The sequence below is a fragment of the Cryptomeria japonica genome, chromosome 2 (genome assembly GCF_030272615.1).
Source record: "Cryptomeria japonica chromosome 2, Sugi_1.0, whole genome shotgun sequence".
Taxonomy (NCBI): domain Eukaryota; kingdom Viridiplantae; phylum Streptophyta; class Pinopsida; order Cupressales; family Cupressaceae; genus Cryptomeria; species Cryptomeria japonica.
Genome location: NC_081406.1, coordinates 658,491,473 through 658,514,009, shown reverse-complemented (window position 1 = coordinate 658,514,009; position 22,537 = coordinate 658,491,473).

Genomic DNA, 22,537 nt, shown 5'->3' with positions numbered 1-22,537 from the left:
CTTGCATGCCTAAACCCCTTCTAGATTCTTCTAAACCCTTCCTAATTAACCTAATCCATCCCCTAAATATTGTCACATTCCTAAGCAAATTGGAGTCACTTCTCAAAGACTCCAAAGTCTTTGAAAAACAATTAATGCTTTGTGTGTTCAACAAATTAACCTCTAAAGTCTTCCAAACCACTTATGGCTCTTACATGACCATTAATGGTTAATTCCACTTGCACCCATGGTTAAGGACTTTGACCCCTAACTTAACCCTCATGTAACTCATGTGTCTCTTCAAAGCATTTATTTCTTTGACTAGGGTAACCATCATGTCCCCTCAAGCATTTAATGCTCCTTATCTCTCCTCTCAAGCCTCCTCATGGTGACACTTGTCAACACGAGATTGGGTTCAAATTCTCACATGGATTGAATATCTTTCAATCCTAACCCTTGTTAAGATTACTCAATCTTAACCCTTCATTTCCCCATTTCTTCTATAAATAGAACCCTTCTCCTCAAGCAAAAAAAAGAAGCATTAGAGTATTGTTGTTATACTGGCATTAACATAGAGCTTTCTCATAGCATCACTATCTACACTTGCATAGCATTTGCTTATCATATTCAACCATCTTGAATCTCCATATGGCATCCATGGCTAGTGCTAAAAGCTGAGAGCTACACTCATTTGGGACTTGGAGAGGAGAGGAACAAGGGAGGAGCAACTATGAGCATCCTGATTAGCTATTTTATTCTATGTTTATATGCTTTCTATTTCTTGCTTAATATCTCTCTTGATATGCCTGTTTAGGATAATCTTTTGTTGCTAACACTAACATTTGTTTCTTGTGCTCTTGTGTGTGTTGCCATCAAACAGATTTTCTAATCCTTTCGGAGAGCATCACCTATTATGGCCTAGTAGCTGGGACCCATCTTGTATTGTTGACTTGAGTCTTCATTTCCCTAAGTTGCACTTAAGGGGGGGTGTTGGTGTAAATAAATATTCATCATGGATATTATTACACTTTACTTAAGTTAACTTAGGATATTGCATCTCTTCGTAGTTTGGATTTGAGACACTTAGACAAGTGTGCACATAGGGATATAGCTTGTAGAAGAAATTCCACCTTTTGTGGTCTTATTTTGCTGTTACACTCCACATTCGGTGGGTCATCCACCTCTTGTGGAATATTATATTATTTCTTCTACCCACCCCTAGTATTTCTTACCTACCCTTGTTTCTCATTGAGCCACATGTCATGATTGTGTGCTCATATATCCATATGACCTTGCCTATATAAGTAGGCCCATATTCATTGTATTGGTTAATCCAGTTGATCATTTGTATATTGATGAGAATAAAATTTGTTCTTGTCATTCTTTTGTCTCTCTTTTATACTTTTCATTGTGCCCTTGATCTTGGCAAAATCTCACAGAACCAAATCCCCAATCTTAGGATCTTAACTGACACAATCACATGCAAGGACACACAAAACAAGACAAAGACAAAAAAGCCAAACAAAGACACAAAAATATAAAAGACACACAACACAAGGGGTTAGTAATATAAAAAAATGCTCCAAGTCAACTAGTTGAAGACCTCGATAATCAAATATCTCAGCCACAAATATCATTCTCAGAATTCTATCACAAGAACACAAGTAGTCACATAAAAAGAGCAAGAGCATGCACCAAGTGATGAACCATGTTCCACAAATAGAAAATCTATGAGCTCATGTGGAGGAGAAAAGAGAGAACATGGATGCCATGGGCTAACAAGTTTTGTTATGCTAGGTGATCCATGAGAAGAAGAGCAAGAGAGGTTGTGGAATCGACAGGCTAGCGAGCTTTGTTACGCTAGGTGACCCATGAGAACATAAATACTAACATGACAATAAGTTGTGTTGTGTTGTGTGATTCATGTTAACAAGGAGAGTCAAAATAGTCTAGCTAGTTGTGTTATGCTAGTTCCACTCTTTGAAAAAAAAAGAGTCGAATGGCCTAGCAAGCTATGTTTTGCTAGTCAATTCACCCTGCTACATATGTTGTTGTCTGGTTTCAAGAGTTAATCATCTTGTATAAGAATTGGGTATAGTTTCAAGCATGCAATAACCTGTATAAGATATGGTTTCAGGAACATCTTGTATAAAAATTGGGTCTAGTTTCAAGAATGTATACCCCATATACGACATACAATAAAAAAAACATGGATGGTTTCGAGAAAGAAGCATCTCATATAAGAACTGGGTCTTGTTTCAAGAATTCACACACCCCATATAAGACATATAAAAGGGTTGCGACTGGTTTCAGGAATGAAGCAACTCGTATAAGACTTGTAGGTTTAGTTTTGAGAATGAACACCCCATATAAGACTTGTAAAATAAATAATATAGTACAAAGAGGTTGCTACGTATTCCCCCCCCCCTAGTTTAAGATGTCCACATAGAGGTATGTTGATTTCTTAAGGAAGATAGAAACAAGGATACACGCCTTCAACACCAAGTAGATATCCTTCAGGAAACAATGTACATAAATCCAAGATAAAAAGATAGGACTCTTACAAGCAAGCAAAAGATAGTTGTAAAAGAGATATCTTGCAACAAGTGTAAAGGGAATCCTTCAAAGGAGGAAGAGATCTTTGTTCAAATACATCTACCTCTAGGAGGAGATTTTGAACAAAATAAGATCATTGACCAAAAGAAAGGAAGGTGAACAAGAATTCATACCTTCCTCCTATTGCTAGGAAAAAGTGATTTTTGATGAAGCATAACACACTTTTGACCCAAAGTGAGGGGTTTGTTTATTATAGATATAGATGGCCAAGTGAAAAAGAGTTTATACACAAGGATAAACACCTCTCACATAAGAGAGAATCCTTGAGAAAAAAGCCAACTTCACATAAGGAATAACATCTGTAGTGTCATAAAATTATGCCTCCTGCAATTTTAACCACATTTGAGGCCCTCACCTGGGCAACGACATCCTCCTTCCTAGCCAAGACCTCTTTCTGCATTTTCACCCCTTGACCCCTTCCTGTTTGAGCCCTGAGGTAGCCTCAGGACCCTGTCCAAGCCCCAAGATAGGGCAGGACAGGGGCATGGCGCCCTTGTCCCACCCTCTTAGGGTGGCCCCAAGATAGGTCCCCTCGGCCATATCTGCACTTTGGGATCCTAAATCTCCCCGATGTCGGCCTTTGGTGAGATGAATTAATCTTTCGAGGCATGTATAAAAAGGGAGTTGGTTTTCTCATATGCATAAGTAGGAATTAGATAAGCAAGCATAGGCGAAATTATACATCATCAAGCATTCAAGCTTTCAAGTCTTCTTCATTCATCCACTAGAGCAATATTTCAACACTCATTTGCAAGCATGTATGTGTGTTAGGGTTTTATCATGTTACATGCCATTCCATGCAACACTTGTGATCAGATTCAAGAAGCAAAGCAATCATCATCAACAAGTTGCAGATCTACGAGGTATACATTTCTTTTGTTTACATTCAAGCATTTGCAATTACTTTCTTTCAAGGTTGATTCCTCAATCAGGGTTTGACTGAGGCAAACCCATATCCACAACGCCTTTTCCTCTCTTTTTTGTGTGTAGGTTGCAGGTGCACAACTGTAATTGCAGGTTTGGGCTTCATTTGTAGAGACGGAAGAACCGTTTTCGTTTCATGAATTTTTTGGAGGACCATGTACACTCTCGCCACTGTCCTGACGAATTTTCTCCAAATTTATAGGGTAGATCCATATTAATCTATTTAGCTCAGATCCAAAGTTACAACTCGATCCCGAACCGGTAGCTCCTCATTTCACTCACTTTCTCTCTCTTTTCCACATAGTCAACAAGTCAACTTTCTCATTTACAAAAGAGGGTAAATCACACTTCAACCCTTGCAATCCACTTGGAATTCACATCTTTGTTTCCCTTGGATTTGGATCTAGTGGATTCAAGCCCCTCTTTTAAATGTAAAGTTCCTCCATGTGAAAATCATCCTAGTGACTTTGTTTCTCTCTCCTAGGTGGGAGTCACTAGGGTCTAATTTTCCACTTTACATTTTGGTGAACCCGATGTATTACACATTAATTCTGATTTCTCATTATTAGATCTGATTAATTGCAATTTGTGTTTCAAAATTTCATTTCTAAGTTTGATCTATTTTGCCAATTTCAGAGGTTAATTACATAAAAACCCTAATTTTTCATTTTGAGCAAATTAAGCTTGCGAAGTGCAACTTTTTAATTGTTTGTTTCAGATCTGATTTTCATCTCAAAATTGCATTTTAAATTTGTCTCTTTATTTTGAAAATTTAGTGGTTAAATCATAAAACCTTAATTTTTAAGATCTTTCTATTTTTGACCTTTGACTGCAAATTTGACCGATCTAGACATCTCCAAATCACCTATTTTTTTGGATTCCGCAATATCATAATACCTATCATCCCTGAAAATTTTGAAAAAAGTTGGTTGAACTGTGTGGACTTTCACCACGGTCCTCAGCTTTTTTAACACCCTCTGAGGTCGAACACAAATTCAAATTTGATAGTTTCGAATTCAAATTTCAAATTTGTAGTTCAAATTCCATTTTTCCTCCTTTATTAAATTTTCTATGCATATATGGGGTGAACATTATTCTTGTTTGATCATCAATGAATATGGAGTTCTTATCTTATTTTGCTAATTCAATTTCGAGGTACATTAAAGATGTTCATGATGTTCCCTATCATGCATATGATGATAAGTTAGTTCTCCCTTTCATTCATAGCTATGATTTACCCTCTCCCAACATTAATCTCATTAATGAGGGAACATTGGTGCAAAAAGGGAATATGGACACTTATTTCAAAGATCTCACTCCTAAAGATGAATCTTTGGAGAATTGTGTTCCTTCTTCTCCTAAAAAGTATCTCCCTCATAAGGATTATTTGGTGCAAGAGGATGATATTATGGCTACTTATCCTAGTGATACCATACCTTATTTTCATGATCTTCCCTCTAAAGATGAAGCATTAATTACATATGATAGTCCTTTTTCTAATGAGTGTCTTTAACATAAAGATACCTTAGAACAAAAGGATGATATTATTTCTCATCATAATGCTCTCTCTCCCAAAAATGAAGAGCCTAACAAAAATCAAATCAATTCCATTCATGTGCCTACGACACCAAAAATTCTTTTTGATTATCATGTTTTGCCTTACACATATACTAATGAGGTAGTTGATGAGAACATAAGTGAAGCATCATGTGCTTTCTTAGTTCCTACAATCCTCTCTTCAATTCACTCAAATACTCCATCTCCCACCAAAGAAGTTCCTAAAGAAGAACTCTTAGAGGATGATTAGCGGTCTTTAGATTTTACTCCTACTATTTCTAGAAAGTCTAAGATGCTTGAATTTCATATTCTAATTTTTTCTCTTAACACAAATCTTGAAATTGATTTAGGCATGTTAAAAATAACATCTGACAATGAATGACATATTCATCATGATCATTTAAAATAAGATTCAAGTTCCTATTATGTTGCTCCTCACTATGTGACATAGTTAGCCTACCTATTGGGGGCTCCTTGTCATTCACAGTGGTACAATTTTAGGTGCAATCATACTTAGTGAGCAACATAATAGTCTATTTTTTTTTGCCTATATGCTTGGGGGGCAAGAATATTTCTTTTCCTCTTTCTAAGGTTTCACTATTTTCTTCATGGGGTACATTATTCATAAACTTGATGTCCTTTCTTGCATGGAGTATTCCTTCATGCGAGTGCATGTCTGTTCCATGAGTGGGATCTTCTCCTTTCTTGAAATGGTACATCTATTATGAACAATCTCTCCTTTAAATAGTTTTGTGAACCTTTTTCTACTATTTTCTCTCTCTTTGTAAATTACCTCTTCTATTGTGTTATTCATAACTGATGTCCTTTCTTGAATTGAGTTAACCTTCATGTGAGTGCATGTATGTTCCTTTGTTAGGATGTATTCCTTTCTTGAAATGGTATGTCTTTTATGAGAAATATCACTCTAGAAGTTGTGTAATTCTTCTCATTGTCCTACACTTGGGAGGCAATGATCTCTCTCCCTCTCTCTTTCTCTAAGGATCCACTCTTTCCTATGGTGTGGATGGTGTGAGTTCTATTACTTGATGTCATTCCTTGTGTGGAATTTTTGTTGTTCACTCAAGGATTTTGTCTTATACAAGAGGTGTAAGTCCTTGACTGCAACCTCTTTCACACTTCATAATGTACATCTATGATAAATTCACCCATCCCTCTGGGGGCTAAAAGTGAGTCATCCCTCATCAAGAATCCCTTTCACCTAGAAATAGGAGGAAGGATTTTATTCTTGTTCTCTTCTGCACTTCATTCTAGAAGATGTTGTATTTGTCTAAGACAAATCCTCTTGGGGGTAGATGTCTTTTGAACAAAGATCTCTTCTCCTCTAAGGATCACCTTTACACTTACAACAAGATATCTCTTTTCAACTATCTTATCCTTGCTTGAAGAGTATTCCCTCTCTTGCTTGGATTTATGACATTGTTTCATAATGAATATCTTCTTTATGATGAAGGTAGGTATCCTTGTTCTTATTTCCTTAAGATATCAACATTAGTCTATGTTGACATCTTAAGGGGGAGCACCCACCCACACTGCCCCTTGTACTATACTTCTCTCATGCATTATACAGTGGGAAATTCTTGGAACTAGAGGGCGGCCTCTTAGAGAAAGATGTCATCACTTTTCTTGTACAGTGGGACATTCTTGGAACCAGAGGGAAGCCTCTTAGAGAAAGATGTTGTCACTTTTCTCTTGTATAGTGGGTCAACCTTAGAACCAGAACATAGACTCTTAGAGCAGATTTTGTCACTTCTTCTTTTCTTGTAATGTGGGTCATTCTCAGAACCAAAGTATGGACTCTTAGACCAAGATGACACCACTTTTCTCTTATGCAGGGTGATTAATCTCTAAACCGAAGCACAGATTCTTAGAGCAAGATATCACGCCTTTCTTGACACTTGTACTATACATTCTATAGATTGTAGCGTACTCGGGCATAGAATCCTATGAGGTGCTTCGAACCTCACTTGCACACATGCACTTGAGGTTGAGTAGAACTAACGGTGTTCTCACTCTCCTCCCTTATATTTCCATGTCCTTCTCTCCATGGATCACCTAGTTTTAGGGGAGAGATGTCCATGATTTCTCTCTTGTTCTCCTTTCTTCTCATGGATCACCAAAGTCTTTATTCATGTTCTCTCTCTTCTTCCTCTCATGAACCCATAGTTTTTCTATTGATGGTTCATGAGTGATGTCAACTTTGCTCTTTTATGTGATTTCTTGTGTTTATGGGATGGCATTGGTCTTTATATCTTGATTAGCTATTGAGATATCTGAGTGTCGAGGTCTCTTCGGCTAGTTGGTTTTTTGTCTTGTGTCTTGTCTTGTTGTGTGTCTTTTGCACTTTGTTTTTATTTTGTGCATCTTGTTCCTATTGTTTTATGTGCTCTTGCATATGTTTGAGTGAGTTAAGATCCTAGGATTGGGGGATTTTGTTCCTCAATATTAGTGATGTCTTATACTCCTTGTGGTATTGCTCTGCATCTCTCATCTTCATCTCTCTCTTTCTTCTACTTTACCGACAATAGTGGTGTAAGCCATACTCTTGCTAAAGTGGGGGCTAAATGTAGTGTCATAAAATTGTGCCTCATATAATTTTAATCACATTTGAGGCCCTCACTTGGGCAACGACATCCTCCTTCCTAGCCAAGACCTCTTTCTGCATTTTCACCCCTTGACCCCTTCCTGTTTGATCCCTGAGGTAGCCTCAAGACCCTATCTGGGCCCCAAGATAGGGTAGGACAGGGGCGTGGTGCCCCTATCCCCCCTTGGACAAGGGTGTGGTGCCCCTGTCCCACACTCTTAGGGTGGCCCCAAGATAGGTCCCCCCCGGCCCCATCTGCACTTCGAGATCCTAAATCTCCCCGATGTCGGCCTTTGGTGAGATGAATTAATCTTCTGAGGCATGTATAAAAAGGGAGTTGGTTTTCTCATTTGCATAAGCATGAATTAGATAAGCAAGCATAGGCGAAGATATACATCATCAAGCATTCAAACATTCAAGTCTTCTTCATTCATCCATTGGAGCAATATTTCAACATTCATTTGCAAGCATGTATGTGTTAGGTTTTTGTCATGTTACATGCCATTCCATGCAACACTTGTGATTACACTCAATAAGCAAAGCAATCATCATCAACAAGTTGCAGATCTAAAAGGTATACATTTCTATTGTTTACATTCAAGCATTTTCAATTACTTTCTTTCATGGTTGATTCCTCAACCGGGGTTTGACTGAGGCAAACCCCTATCCACAACCACTTTTCCTCTCTTTTATGTGTGTAGGTTGTAGGTGCACAGCTGTAATTGTAGGTTTGGGCTTCATTTGCAAAGACGGAAGAACCCTTTTTGTTTCACGGATTTTGTGGAGGACCATGTACACTCCCACCACAGTCCTGACGAATTTTCTCCAAATTTACAGGGCAGATCAGTATCAGTCTAGATAGCTCAAATCCAAAGTTACGTCGTGATCCCAAACCGATAGCTCTTAATTTCACTCAATTTCTCTCTCTTTTCCACATAGTAAACAAGCCAACTTTCTCATTTACAAAAGAGGGTAAATCACACTTCAACCCTTGCAATCCACTTGGAATTTACATCCTTGTTTCCCTTGGATTTGGATATAGTGAATTCAAGCCCCTCTTTTGAATGTAAAGTTCCTCCAAGTGAAAATAATCCTAGTGACTTTGTTTCTCTCTCCTAGGTGGGGAGTCACTAGGGTCCAATTTTCCACTTTACAACATCATATCATAAGCCAACACCACTGAACAAAGGAAAAGTGGATCCTTAGAAAAGATAGAAGAAATCGATGCCTCCAAAGCATAGGGACAAAGAGAAGGATTACAAAACCTCAAAAGAGAGAATATACATAAAAGACGTAGCACTTTGATGGGATGGGGTATGGGATAGACTAGCCTAGTCTATGCTCTTGGATCCTTTCCTTGGATCTCCTAGTGTTCTCCTCACACCCTAGGGTCTCTAGGACTTCCTTTTCTTGAGGAATCCCCTGACCTTTCCCAATCCACCCACCAATGAGTTGCTATGCTGCTCCTAAGGTCTCACCTACTCATGAGACTCAAAATCCCTTACTATGGCTAATAAGGGCTAATCTTGCTCCACACCTCCCAAGGTCTTAGCAAGGTTGTTTCTAGTCTATTTAATGGTCTATCCACCCATTTATGAGCCCCCAAGAGGATTCAAGATTCTAACCCCTTACCGATTTCACAAATTTGGGTTTTTGCCTTCGAATAGGGCTACAAGGATTAGGACCAATTGGGCCTCCTAACCAGTCTTCTAGGGCTCCCTCTCACAAATGATGCACAACCAACCATAAATCCCAAAATGGACTACCATTCAATTGGAAATGGCTCAAGGATTTTCTAGGTTTTGGGCCTCCAAGTGGTCGTACAGTGCCTAGGGCGAATTTTGGGGTTTTTAAGGGTTTAGTGAGGGTTTCTAGGGTCTACCTAGATCACAGTGAGTACTTTGAGTTTTAGCCACCTTGTTTGGATTGGTGGAGGCTCCTCCTTCACACAAATGATGCTTCAAACACTCCTCTATACTTCCTCCAAAGGATGTACTCTCCTCTGTCCAACCTTGCTCTCCAAGACCTCTGCAATTCAACCTCTCCTAACCGGGCATTGTCCAGTCTCGCTTAGGAGTAGGTATTTTCTTGGCCTTCCTACATTTTGAAGGGCCCTTCTTGTTTGGGACTATAGTATAGGGTCTTCACATCCATCCCAATGGTTTCATGGTGGTTCCACAACGGGGAATGGAGTTAAAACTTCATTTACACAATCTTGTCCAAAACTGGACAGTAAGAAGATAGTTTACAAACTATACACAAACACACTCAATCTGCAAGTAAGAACCTAAACTAATTACTTGAAATGAAAGTATTTATACCATGACAAACATTCCACTTAGATTCAGATGTTTCTCAATCCATTAACTTGTTTGTTTTCTTCATTCAAACTGACTGGTAACAATTTTACAGTCTCAGTCTGATATTTTTGTTAGGGTCGTACAATGTCTGACATCCAACCCCTGAATTTAGGGTTTGCAAGTACTTATATTACCTTTGCCTCAATCTATGTGCCCAAACTAGGGTTTTCCACACTAACCTAAAGATCTTGACAACATGGCGGAAAAGTTGCTTGACAACTTTTAAAAGTTGTCATACAACTTTTGCAACTTTTGAGCAACTTTCCCATTGTTGCTTTTTGTGACTCCTAGACCCACATTGGGCCAACCTAAGGACACCACCATGTAATAAAATACCCAAAAACACTTCAAGGACACACATACCCTCCATTTTTAAGAAAACCACAATCTTGACTCATGACCCCTAAGATCTCCACTAGGACCCTAACTAGGACCTATGAGCACATGGCTCATTATTTTATGTACAATAGCTTCTAAAGAAGCATATCACCAACAAAAAAAAGAAAGGGAAAGAGTTTGGAAGGGTGCTCCTGCACCACACTTCAACCAAAGAAAATTTCTTAAGAAAGGAACACACATGTACTCACATGAAGAACCATTGAATGGAAGAAAATACATCAAGTTGTGCATAATACAACTTAAAGGATGAAACAAATCTTTGAAAGGAGAGAGGATTGAATATAGTATCCTTTCCCTCCTAGTGAGGAGACAAGGATGAATTATGTTGTTGTCCAAGTATGACTTAAAAATTAAGATTGCATTACCACACATGACAAAGAACCCCCAATAAGGTTAAACTACTAGTTTCATAGAGTAACAAGCAACATTATAAGGTGAATGGAGTGCTAAGGTACTACCTCTTCACTAAGAAAAATAACAAGATAAGTTTTTGTTAATAATATTTTGTGATCGTTTGCAGGTGACATTTTGGTATAGTGGCAGCGCCTTCTTTTGATTTTTGACCCGCTTTCTTGTTCGTCAGCACGTGTGCCAAGTGGTGTCTCGGCATTTCTCTGAGCGGCTCACTTTTTCTTGCCCTGTGTTGAGAGAATGTAGAGTTGTCGTATGGATCAAGTATTTTCCTTAGTGTGTGTTGATGAATAATGATGAACATTAAATACCCAACAGGTACTGAGACGGGGGGGTGAATCAGTACAGACAAAAACTTCTTAAACAACTTAAACTGCAAAGACTGCACTAACTGGAAAACAACATCATCAATCTAAATCAAGACAATACCGGTAAAACACAGTATGACTGTAAAGACATAAACCGGTAACATCTAGATCTTTTCAAAACCTAATATCTCATCTCAACTTCACCCATATGCTTAAGAAAGTAATACATCAGAAATACAATGACCATTGGATCAACTTGCATTACCGCTTAACAGAAAACACTAAAACATCACATGAAAAAACATCACACAAAACACACTGATTTTTCACATGGAAACCCAACTGGGAAAAACCACAGTGGGGATGAATACCCACAAGTTTTTCATGAACTCTTCTGAAGTCCACTCTGTTAGGAGCCTAGTCCAGTTAAAGACTTTACAATGGGTTCTGCTAGGAACCGATCCTGCTAGGGATCACCCGGTTAAGGGATGGCTAAATACCTGGTTAGAGGTTAAAACCCTATTAAAGGTTACCTTGTAAGAGGATTTGAAGAACTCAATGATTTTGAGTCACCCTATTAAAGGATTTACAAAAAGCCTGTTAAAGCTACCTAGTAAAGGGATTTTCCAACTGCTGAAACGGTTAGAAGTCAATAGGTAATACATTGATCTGATAACAACACTCAATGCCAAGGAAGATCCACTTCAGTTCCTTTACATCTGCAATCACACTCTACATATCTCTTCTCACTTCTCCGGTCTGGCAAGAATCACTTCACATACATTCATTTGCCAACAACTTCTAATGAAAATCATCATCGACCTTATACACAACAATTAGGTTGGTGGACAAAACCTAAAACCCTAAGCATCTACGTTAACAATACAGTCGGTCCAATCCTGGTCGTTTAAACACATTACATGGGGTAAACAATCTTGAAAAAATCTCAAGACATTCTGCATCGTCCGTTATTCACTGCTTCTGGAAGCTGATAACCCATCACACACTCTCCACCGTTTACTAAGATTTTGCACATTCCTGAGGTAGATAGAATCAATCTTCTTCATGCAAGATCCTCAAGGAGATCCTTCACGCGCACAAGGCTGACGTGGCAACGCGATCTAATCTTCATTTCAATGTTAACTCATCACAGGATGTTGTCAGTTGACTCACACAGACTTGGAATGCATCAACTGGAAACCCTGAAGCTAAGACTACCAACTGGTAGTCATATCAAATGAAACCCCGATACAAACTTTGCATATACCGGTTCACTTTTTGCATATATCGGTTCATACCATCATACCGGTTCACCTGCCAGTTTGCTTACTTCAATATACCGGTTCATACTTCAACATATTGACATCAATGACAACATACAATCCCATCATGTCATCAAACTCTGCACATATGCCAACAATCTCCCCATTTGGCATTGATGGCAATACACAAAGATATCTCTGCATCTTCTTCCATATAATATGTCTTCAATATTGTAGATATCTTCTCTGCTTCACATCTTCTCCCCCTTTGACAACAATGCCAACGTGGAGGCACAAACATCCATGATCTACTATGTTGCTCCCCCTGAGGAGTAGCATCCTTCAACACATAAATCCAAAAAAGATTTGACAATGCAATACCTAACTAATGTGGAGCACATACCTTTAGTTCACCTCTTGAAAGGGTGGTACCCTAATTCACCTCTTAAATAGGCATATGTAGCCTTCGGTAGAGGCTTGGTGAATATATCTGCTAACTACTCTTTACTGGAAACATGTTCCAATACAACCTCTTTGTTCTGAACTTTCTCCCTCAAGAAATGATACTTGAGCTCGAAGTGCTTGGTTCTAGCATGCAATACCGAATTCTTGGAAATATTAATTGCACTTGTGTTATCACAAAATATACTCACCGGTTCAGATATAGGGACTTTGAAACCACTTAATACATGCTTAATCCAAATTGTCTGAGTGCAGTTCATAAATGTTGCTACATATTTTGCTTCTATTGTGGACTAAGAGATACAACTCTACTTCTTGCTCATCCATGAGACTAGTCTAGCACCGAGAAAGAATGCACCACCGGTTGTGCTCTTCTGGTCGTCCTCATTACCAGCCCAATCGGCATCAGTAAACACTTTGAGACTGAAATCATTATTGTATGGATACCACAATCCATAATCTATAGTTCCCTTCAGATATCTAAGAATTTGCTTGACTGCCACCATGTGGGATTCTCTTGGACTTTTTTGAAAATGTGCAGCAATGCCCACTTCATGTGCAATGTCTGGTCTGTTGTGTACTACATAGTGAAACTTACCAATCATTGATTGATATTCCTTCTCATTCACCAACGCTAAGTCATGTTCTTTTGACAATTTACAACTAGTCATCATCGGTGTACCAACCGGTTTGTTGTCTTCCATGCCAAAGGTATTCAACACCTCTTTGACATACTTGGACTGAGTGATAAAGTTACCATCTTTCATTTGTTGAATTTGTAGTCCAATGAAGAACTTAATCTATCTGATTAGTGACATCTCGAATTCCTTCTTCATTTCATCTACAAACGCATGGCTCATCTTGTCATCTCCACCAAAAATTATGTCATCAACAAACACTTCACAGATCAAAATCTGATCTCCTTTTGTCTTCAGATAGATATTACTATCTTCACTTGTTCTTTCAAATCCAATCTTCACAAGATGGGAATGTAAACATTCATACCATGTTCTAGGTGTTTGCTTCAATCCATACAAGGCTTTATATAGCCTACACACCATATCACTATCTTCTGATAGGGCAAACCCATCTGGTTGCTCTATATACACTTCTTCTTCAAGTATTCCATTTAGGAATGCAGATTTCACATCCATCTGATACACTTTGAATCCCTTGAAGGTTGCATATGCAAGTATCATTCGAACAACTTTCAATCTAGCTACTGGAGCAAAGGTTTCTCCATAGTCTTCTCCCTCTTCTTGAGCATATCCCTTACATACCAATCTTGCTTTGTTTCTTACCACTGTACCATCTTCATTCAACTTGTTTCTAAAAAACCCATTTGGTGCCAATAACATTTTTGTGCTCAGGTTTGGGTACCAAAGACCATGTGCCATTCTTTTCTATCTGGTCAAGTTCCTCTTCCATAGCCTTAATCTAGTCTTCACCTTTGTGTGCCTCTTTAAATGTTTTGGGTGCAAATTCAGAAATCATGCAGGAATTCTCTCTGACCTTTCTTCTTGTAAGTATTCCTGCATCCTTATCCCCTATGATCTACTTTGGATCATGGTACGAATTTACATACCTATGAATGATCTTAACTGATTCCTCTTTCTTTTGCTCTTCATCCTCATCTTCATCAGCATCTACTAGTGTAGGAGCACTATTACTTGTACTTGATTGTTTTGCAACCGGTTCCCAAAAGGTTACATCCGGTTCATCTACCGCTCACTCGCTGCTGGTTTCCTCAGGTTTCTCAGAGGTTTCATCAACTCTAACATTGATACTTTCAACAATTCTCTGATTCCTATTGTTAAAACACTTGAGAGCTTTTCTCTTGGTGGAATGCCCTAGGAATACTCCCTCATCACATTTTGCATGAAACTTGCTCTGGTATTCACTTCTCTTGATATAACACTTGCTACGAAACACTCTAAAGTAGCTTACTACTAGAGTCTTACCGGTCCAATACTCATAAGGAGTTTTATCCTTACCTTTCTTGATGAGTACTCGGTTCATAGTGTAGACTGTAGTTCTCGCCGCTTCTCTCCAAAAAGTGTGAGCAACCTTCCCTTGAATCAACATCGTTCTGGCTGCTTCAACTACAGTCCGGTTGTTCCTTTCTACTAGGCCATTCTGTTGTGGAGTCCGGGGGGGCAGACAGTTGTCTTTTGATGCCATTCTCTTCACAGTACTTATTGAATTCACCAAAAGTGAACTCACCTCCTTGGTCGGTTGTAAGGCATTTGATTCTCTTACCGCTTTCCTTTTCAACTAGTGCTCTGAAGGCTTTAAACTTTCCAAAAGCTTCAGACTTCTCTTTCAAGAATGCAACCCACGTCATTCTTGAGAAATCATTAGTAAGAATCATAAATTACCTATCTCCCTGAACACTCTTAGTTTTCATAGGACCACACAAATCAGTATGCACAAGATCAAGTAAATTATCTACTGTGAAAGATTTACCTTTGAAGGTTGAGGAAGACATTTTCCCTAGTTGACATTCTCTACACAAAGGATTCTCTGGTTTGTTCAGCACAGGCAATCCTCTAACTGCCTTGATCTTACTAGCCTTCACAATATTATCAAAATTTACATGGCAGAGTCTTCTATGCCATATCCAGTTGTCATCAAACTTAGCCATTAGACATTGACTGATATTTGTATTTAACTGAAATAAGTTACCTCTGGTCTGCATACCGGTGGCCATCAGTTCACCACTCTTTCCTTTTATTTTGCACACTCCACCTTTGAATTCCGGAGTGAGTCCTTTATCATTCAGTTGGGTAACAATCAAAAGGTTATGCCTAAGACCTTCTACCCAATACACATTATCAGCACTGCTTTTTCCATTTAGAGAGATGGACCCTTTGCCTTTTACCATACATGGTGCATCATTACCAAATCGGACTACACCTCCATCGTACTCTTTTAGTGATAGAAAATTTTTCCGATCACTAGTCATGTGGTGAGAACATCCACTATCAATAATCCACTCATTATAATTATCAAAGCAGGAGACAAAAGCCTTCTTGTTTGACACATCTTCCTTAATGGATACAAACACTATGTCTTCTCTTTCTTCATCTTCTGATTCATCATCACTGACACCTTCATCGACTGCAACAAGACAGTTTCTCCTATTTCCTCCTTTAAACTTTTTAAACTTCTCTGGTTTGTCCTTATTATCATTATTGGGACAGTTGACAGCAATGTGTCCTATCCTATTGCAAGAAAACCATTTCAAAGGGAGCTTACCTCTGTATTTTCCAGTTCCCTTAGGAAGTCTCTTGGCAAGAAGAGCTTCAAACTCCATCAGGATCTCCTCATCATCCATATCCCTGCTTTGTTTGGGTTCATAGCTAGTACCAACCTCTTTTCCCTTTCTAAATAGTGCAGTAGATGCTCTAAAGGCTGATTCAGTCTTCTAAACACTGCCATCATAACTGTTTAGCTCATATGTGGTCAACTTAGCAATGATGGAATCTAGGGATACGTTTGTCTTGTCAATAGATCTCAACTCTTGAATAGCGGCAACCCTTATTGCATAGACCGGCAACAAGGATCTCAAAACCTTGCTAACAACGGTGGAATCATCCATTGTACCTCTTGCACTCTTGATGTCTCCAACAAAATTTTTAATCCTTATCTCATATTGTTGAATGGTCTCTCCTTCAACCATCTGCATGTCTTCAAATTTTCCCCTAAGGCTTTCTTCCTTAGCTTTCTTCACATGCTCATCACCGCCATAGATAGTCTCCAGAGTATCCCATACATCTTTGGGGTTGTCTTTATCCTGAACCTCTATAAACTCGATATCAGATAGACTGCTGATAAGAGCTTCCATGACTTGCCCATTCTCCTGAATTTCTCTTCTTTGATCATCGGTGAGAGTACCGGTAGGGACAACATAAGTATTCTCAACATAGTTCCAGTGTTGAGAACCCATGCTTTTAATGTAGATCTTCATTATGTCCTTCCATATCTTAAAGTTATCTCTGTTGAACTTAGGACCTTCCCTATTCATCGTTAGAATAGGATCTTTTCCTCAAGTGGTTAAGCTTATAACACAGAGGACCTGGAGGACACTCTGATACCAATTGATGAATAATGATGAACAATAAATACCCAACATGTACTGAGAGGGGGGGGTGAATCAGTACACACAAAAACTTCTTAAACAACTTAAACTGCAAAGACTGCACTAACTGGCAAACAACATCATCAATCTAAATCAAGACAATACCGGTAAAACACAGTATGACTGCAAAAGACATAAACTAGTAACATCTAGATCTTCTCAAAACCTAATATCTCATCTCAACTTCACCCATATGCTTAAGCAAGTAATACATCAGAAATACAATGACCATTGGATTAGCTTGCATTACCGCTTAACAAAAAACACTAAAACAACACATGAAAAAGCATCACACATAACACACTGATTTTTCACGTGGAAACCCAACTGGGAAAAACCACAGTGGAGATGAATACCCACAAGTTGTTCTTGAACTCTTCTGAAGTCTGCCCTGTTAGGAGCCTAGTCCGGTTAAAGACTTTACAATAAGTTTGGTTAGGAACTGATCCTGCTAGGGATCACCTAGTTAAGGGATGGATAAATACCCGGTTAGAGGTTAAAACCCTGTTAAAGGTTACCTTGGAAAAGGATTTGAAGAACTCAATGATTTTGAGTCACCCTGTTAAACAATTTACAAAAAGCCTGTTAAAGCTACCTGGTAAAGGGATTTTCTAACTATTGAAATGGTTAGAAGTCAACAGGTAATACATTGATCTGATAACAACACTCAATGCTAAGGCAGATCCACTTCAGTTCCTTTACATTTGCAATCACACACTATAGATCTCTACTCACCTCTCTGGTCTGGCAAGAATCACATCACATACATTCATTTGCCAACAACTTCAAATGAAAATCATCATCGACCTTATAGACAACAATTAGGTCGGTGGCCAAAACCTAAAACCCTAAGCATCTAGGTTAACAATACAATCGGTCCAATCCTGCCCATTTAATTACATTACATGGGGTAAAACAATCTTAAACAAATCTCAAGATGTTTTGCATCGTTCGTTCTTCACTGCTTCTAGAAGCTGATAACCCATCACGCACTCTCCACCGTTTACTAAGATTTTGCACATTCTCGAGGTAGATAGAATCAATCTTCTTCATGCAAGATCCTCAAGGAGATCCTTCATGTGCACAAGGCTAACGTGGCAACGCGATCTAATCTTCATTTCAATGTTAACTCATCACAGGATGTCGTCGGTTGAATCACACGGACTTGGAATGCATCAACCAAAAGCCCTGAAGCTGAGACTACCAACCGGTAGTCATATCAAATAAAATGCCAATACAAACTTTGCATATACCGGTTGAATTTTTGCATATACTGGGTCATACCATCATACCAGTTGACTTGCCAGTTTGCTTACTTCAATATACCGGTTCATACTTCAACATATTGACATCAATGACAACATACAATCCCATCATGTCATCAAACTCTGCACATATGCCAACATGTGCTTATCCGCCCCACCATCCCTCGTTTAAAGGTAGTGACACTTGGTACCCCCCACGTTGCACGATCCAGTGCTCTTTTTGCACTTGACTTCGGGTCTCCCTCGAGTCACCACGTGTCTTCCATGGTGGTTCGTGAACTAAAATGTGGTTTGCATCACAATTTTCTTGTTTGGTAGGTGTAGGGGTTGCCATGATGTGGTTGAGGTAACAACTTTGAAGGTCGTTTTCACTGGGTAGCGTCTCACGGAGTGCCACATAGGGAGATTTCTGTCAAAAGCAGTTACTAGGATTTTGCTGATGTTGCATACTATTTGTTAAGAGCCGAGGGCTCTATATATGCCTTCTTTTTCTGCTTTTTAAGGGGTTTGGACTTTAGAGAGATTTTGATACTTTGGCTCATTGAAGAATCCTTTATGTTAATTAAATTTGGTAAATGATAGACATGTCAAATTGTGCCTATGGCCTTTATGATTGTTTTATTTTAAGCTTTATAGACTGACTTCTAAACTGTTTTCAAATCTGATAATTTCTATGATATATGTTGTGAGACTCCACGAATTAAACTATGTTTTAAGACTTGTTATCTGTTGGATGAATGGTGAATGTCATATTATGTTGAATGATTTTTTTTTAATTATCCTCTCAAATAGTTTTGAGCATGTAGATTGTTGAATGAGATTTAAAACTACATGTATCTAGGTTTCATATGTTATTAGTGTTTTCAAAAATATTCTGGCGTATCGCCCAAGTAGTGTAGATTGTTTTTAAATTTCCCTCTTCCCATTTTCTCCCCCCATTTGTATGAAGAGTCATCTTCTCAAACCTCAAGGTCATTCAATGAGTCTCGCGCAAAAGTTCCCCATCACTAAATTTCCCATAAGGTTGTTAGCGTTTAATGCAAAATTAAGAGTCAATAGTTCATTTTCTGGCACGCCCAGTGGGACCGTAATTTTGAAAAAGCCTAAGCAAGTTTATGATCCGTAGACCTGTTACCAGGAGCCAAACAGTTTTAAATCCCAATTTGCTTCTCCCACCCTTGGTAGCGTCCATTCGCCCGCAACAATTTCTTCTCAGAATCCACCTATTTTCCGTGCGGTTGTTCCCGTACTAATGGCTCAGATTCCTCCTAGAAACTTTCTGACTTTTAATAGTGGGAGCCCTCTCATTCCTCTTGTTCCACCTGTAGTATGGGGGTCAATTCCTACCTTCAAGCTAAAATTAGTCCCTAAATTCAATAGAGAATGTTCCAAGATGCCTGGGGAACACCTACAAGATGTGGTCGATGTCTGCACCGTCCATAACATTATAGATAAAAATGTAGCTTTGAGATTGCTTGTGGCTTCATTCAAAGGGAAAGCTTTAAATTGGTATGTAGATCTCTTGGTCCTAACTCTATAGCCAATTGGGACCAGTTGGGTGACCACTTCTTTGAGAAATTTTCTGACAAGGCTTATAGATCATCCCTAATGCAACAATTGATTACCATAAAAAGAGCTCCTCAAGAAGCGGTTAAATAATTCAAGATGAGATTTCAGAGGACCTGGCAAAGAATAACGTTGTCTGCTCGTCCTCCTGTGGATATGGTGTTTTTTTTTAATCTGAAAGCATTTAATTGAAATATATCTATGATGATCCAATCTCTCGGAGGAAATACTCTCTCGGATGCGTATGATTTCGGGGTCCGAGCAAAAAACAATTTAATTGATGCTGGAAAGCTTGCACCACGATTGCTCATATCAATCTTTCCTGAGTTATCAAATCAAGTTCTTCAGCCAGTCATGCCTAGCACATTTGCACCCCAATCTATGTATGTGTACCCTGGATCCCAACAACCAAGTATGCCTTCCTACTCATCTCTGGCTGCAAAAGTCAATGATATGAAAAATTTGTTGATATCTTTCTCTGTTGAGACATGGACCAGCTAGGACTCGAACCTGGGACCTTCCATACGTTGCTGGAGTGCTCTACCACTGAGCTATTGGCCCCTCTTAGACCGGTCCATCATCAATCTGGGTGTGGCTTATTTCCAACACCAACACCCCCCCTTAAGCCACACCTCTCGTGTGCTTGGGGCTCCTAGCCTAGACCTAGCTCTGATACCATGTTGAGACATGGACTAGTTAGGACTCGAATCTAGGACCTTCCATACGCTGCTAGTGTGCTCTACCACTGAGCTACTAGTCCCTCTTGGACCAGTCCATCATCGGTCTGAGTGTGGCTTATTTCCAACACCAACATTCTCAAATGAGATCGTTAATTTGAAAATATCCCAAATCCAACCTGCTAGACCTCCCTTGCAACAAAATTTCCAAGGGAATAGACCCACATATCAACAAAATCAATATGCGAATAACTGAGCTTCCTCAAGTCAGTCAAATGGCTAGATAGTTCCAGTGCCCAATCCTTTGCAAACTATCTATCCCAGCACCAATAATGAGTTGACCGTAGGACAAAATAATCTAGCGGATGATACCAATTCTTGGTGTTTTCCATGTAACAATGCCCATGCCCCAAGAAACTTCCTAAAAGGCAATTTGCAACAAAAAATTGCAGATCAGCAGAGCCAAGGTGTTGCTTCAGATGATTTAGTATACGGATCCCCTGGCATGGACAATACGGCTCTCATTGCACAGATGCAAGGTATTTCAATAGAGTAGGAAACAAAGATAGCTCTAGACCATGCATTATTCTCTTGGAGAGAGGATGAGGATGTCGTGCTCACAAATGGTGCAACCGCATCAAGCTCGTGGTCTCCTCAAGTGCAGTCAGATTACAACCTCCGGTCAAAAAGATGTTTCACGGGAGAGAATGTAGGCACGCAGGGGAGGTTCATCTTAGATAAAGTTCCTGAACAACCCGCAGTTGCTACCACATATCCAAGAAAGGAGTTTATTCCCTATAAGCTGAGAGAGGCAAAAACATCAGTGCCATCAGTGTTGGATGTGCTGAAGCAGCTAAAGAAAGCCCCGACTAACGTCTCCTTATGGGATCTCCTTAGCATCCCAAAGCAGAAGAATTGGTTGAAAGAAGCTTTGTTATAGGTAAAGAAACTTGCTAGCAGGAATGTTGTCAGTTCTTCGCAAGCTAGCGAAAAAAGATTTCAGCCCCCCGCAGAACAATCACACTCGGCAACAGTGTTGACAAATGAGGTCGTACCTCCTAGATCCTAACTGGAAGGTAAGCCTAAACCAAACCCTTTCTATTTGACCCTCATAGTAGGAGACAAGCTTTTACACAATTCAATGATAGATTCTGGTGCTAGCACCACCGTCATGCCTAAGCAAATTGCTAAGGTTTTGAACATTAAATATGAGACTTTAAGTAGGTGTGCTATGCAACTAGATGGAAATAAAGTCCAGACTATGGGTCTTATTAAAATCCTTCTGCTGACATTGTTCTCATGTCCCAGTGTCACTGTATCTCAAGAATCCGTAGTTATTGACATACCACCTGTTTTCGGCCTCTACCTTTCCTGAGACTTCACCACCAAAATAAGAGGTTACCTATCTTTAGATTGGTCCCACCTCATCCTTCAGACATAGCATGGTGCTAAGCTCAAAATTCTTTCAGAACCCCTACACATCGAGCATGTAGCTGATCAGGATATGCTCAACTTCGAGCCTACTCATTCCTCCATCTCTAATGAGGAGAGAAAAACGAAAGAGCTTCTAGAGGATGAAGAGGTGACCATGGATATTACACCAGAGCAGGAAGTTTTTCTCAACAAATTCATAAATTATGATCCATACTCCAATTACCATACCACAGGTCTCGGTACCTACTGTATTTTTGATGAAGATCAAGTTATCCCAAACTAAGCATCCACTAACCAAGGAAGAGTTGTCTTCTGCACTCTGGACCTTGCACTTTGATGGTGCAAGATGCAAGGTAGGTTCAAGCGCTGGAATTTGCCTTACTTCACCTTTGGGTGAACAAATCCTGAGATCTTTCCACTTGCAGTTTGCTTGCTCCAATAATGAAGCAGAATATTAAGGGTTGATCCAAGGCGCAAGTTTAGCAGAAAGGATGGGGCATAAAGCAGCTAAAATTTTTGGATGATTCTAAGCTGATTGTGCACCAGGTCCGTGGAATATCAAGTGCTAAGCACG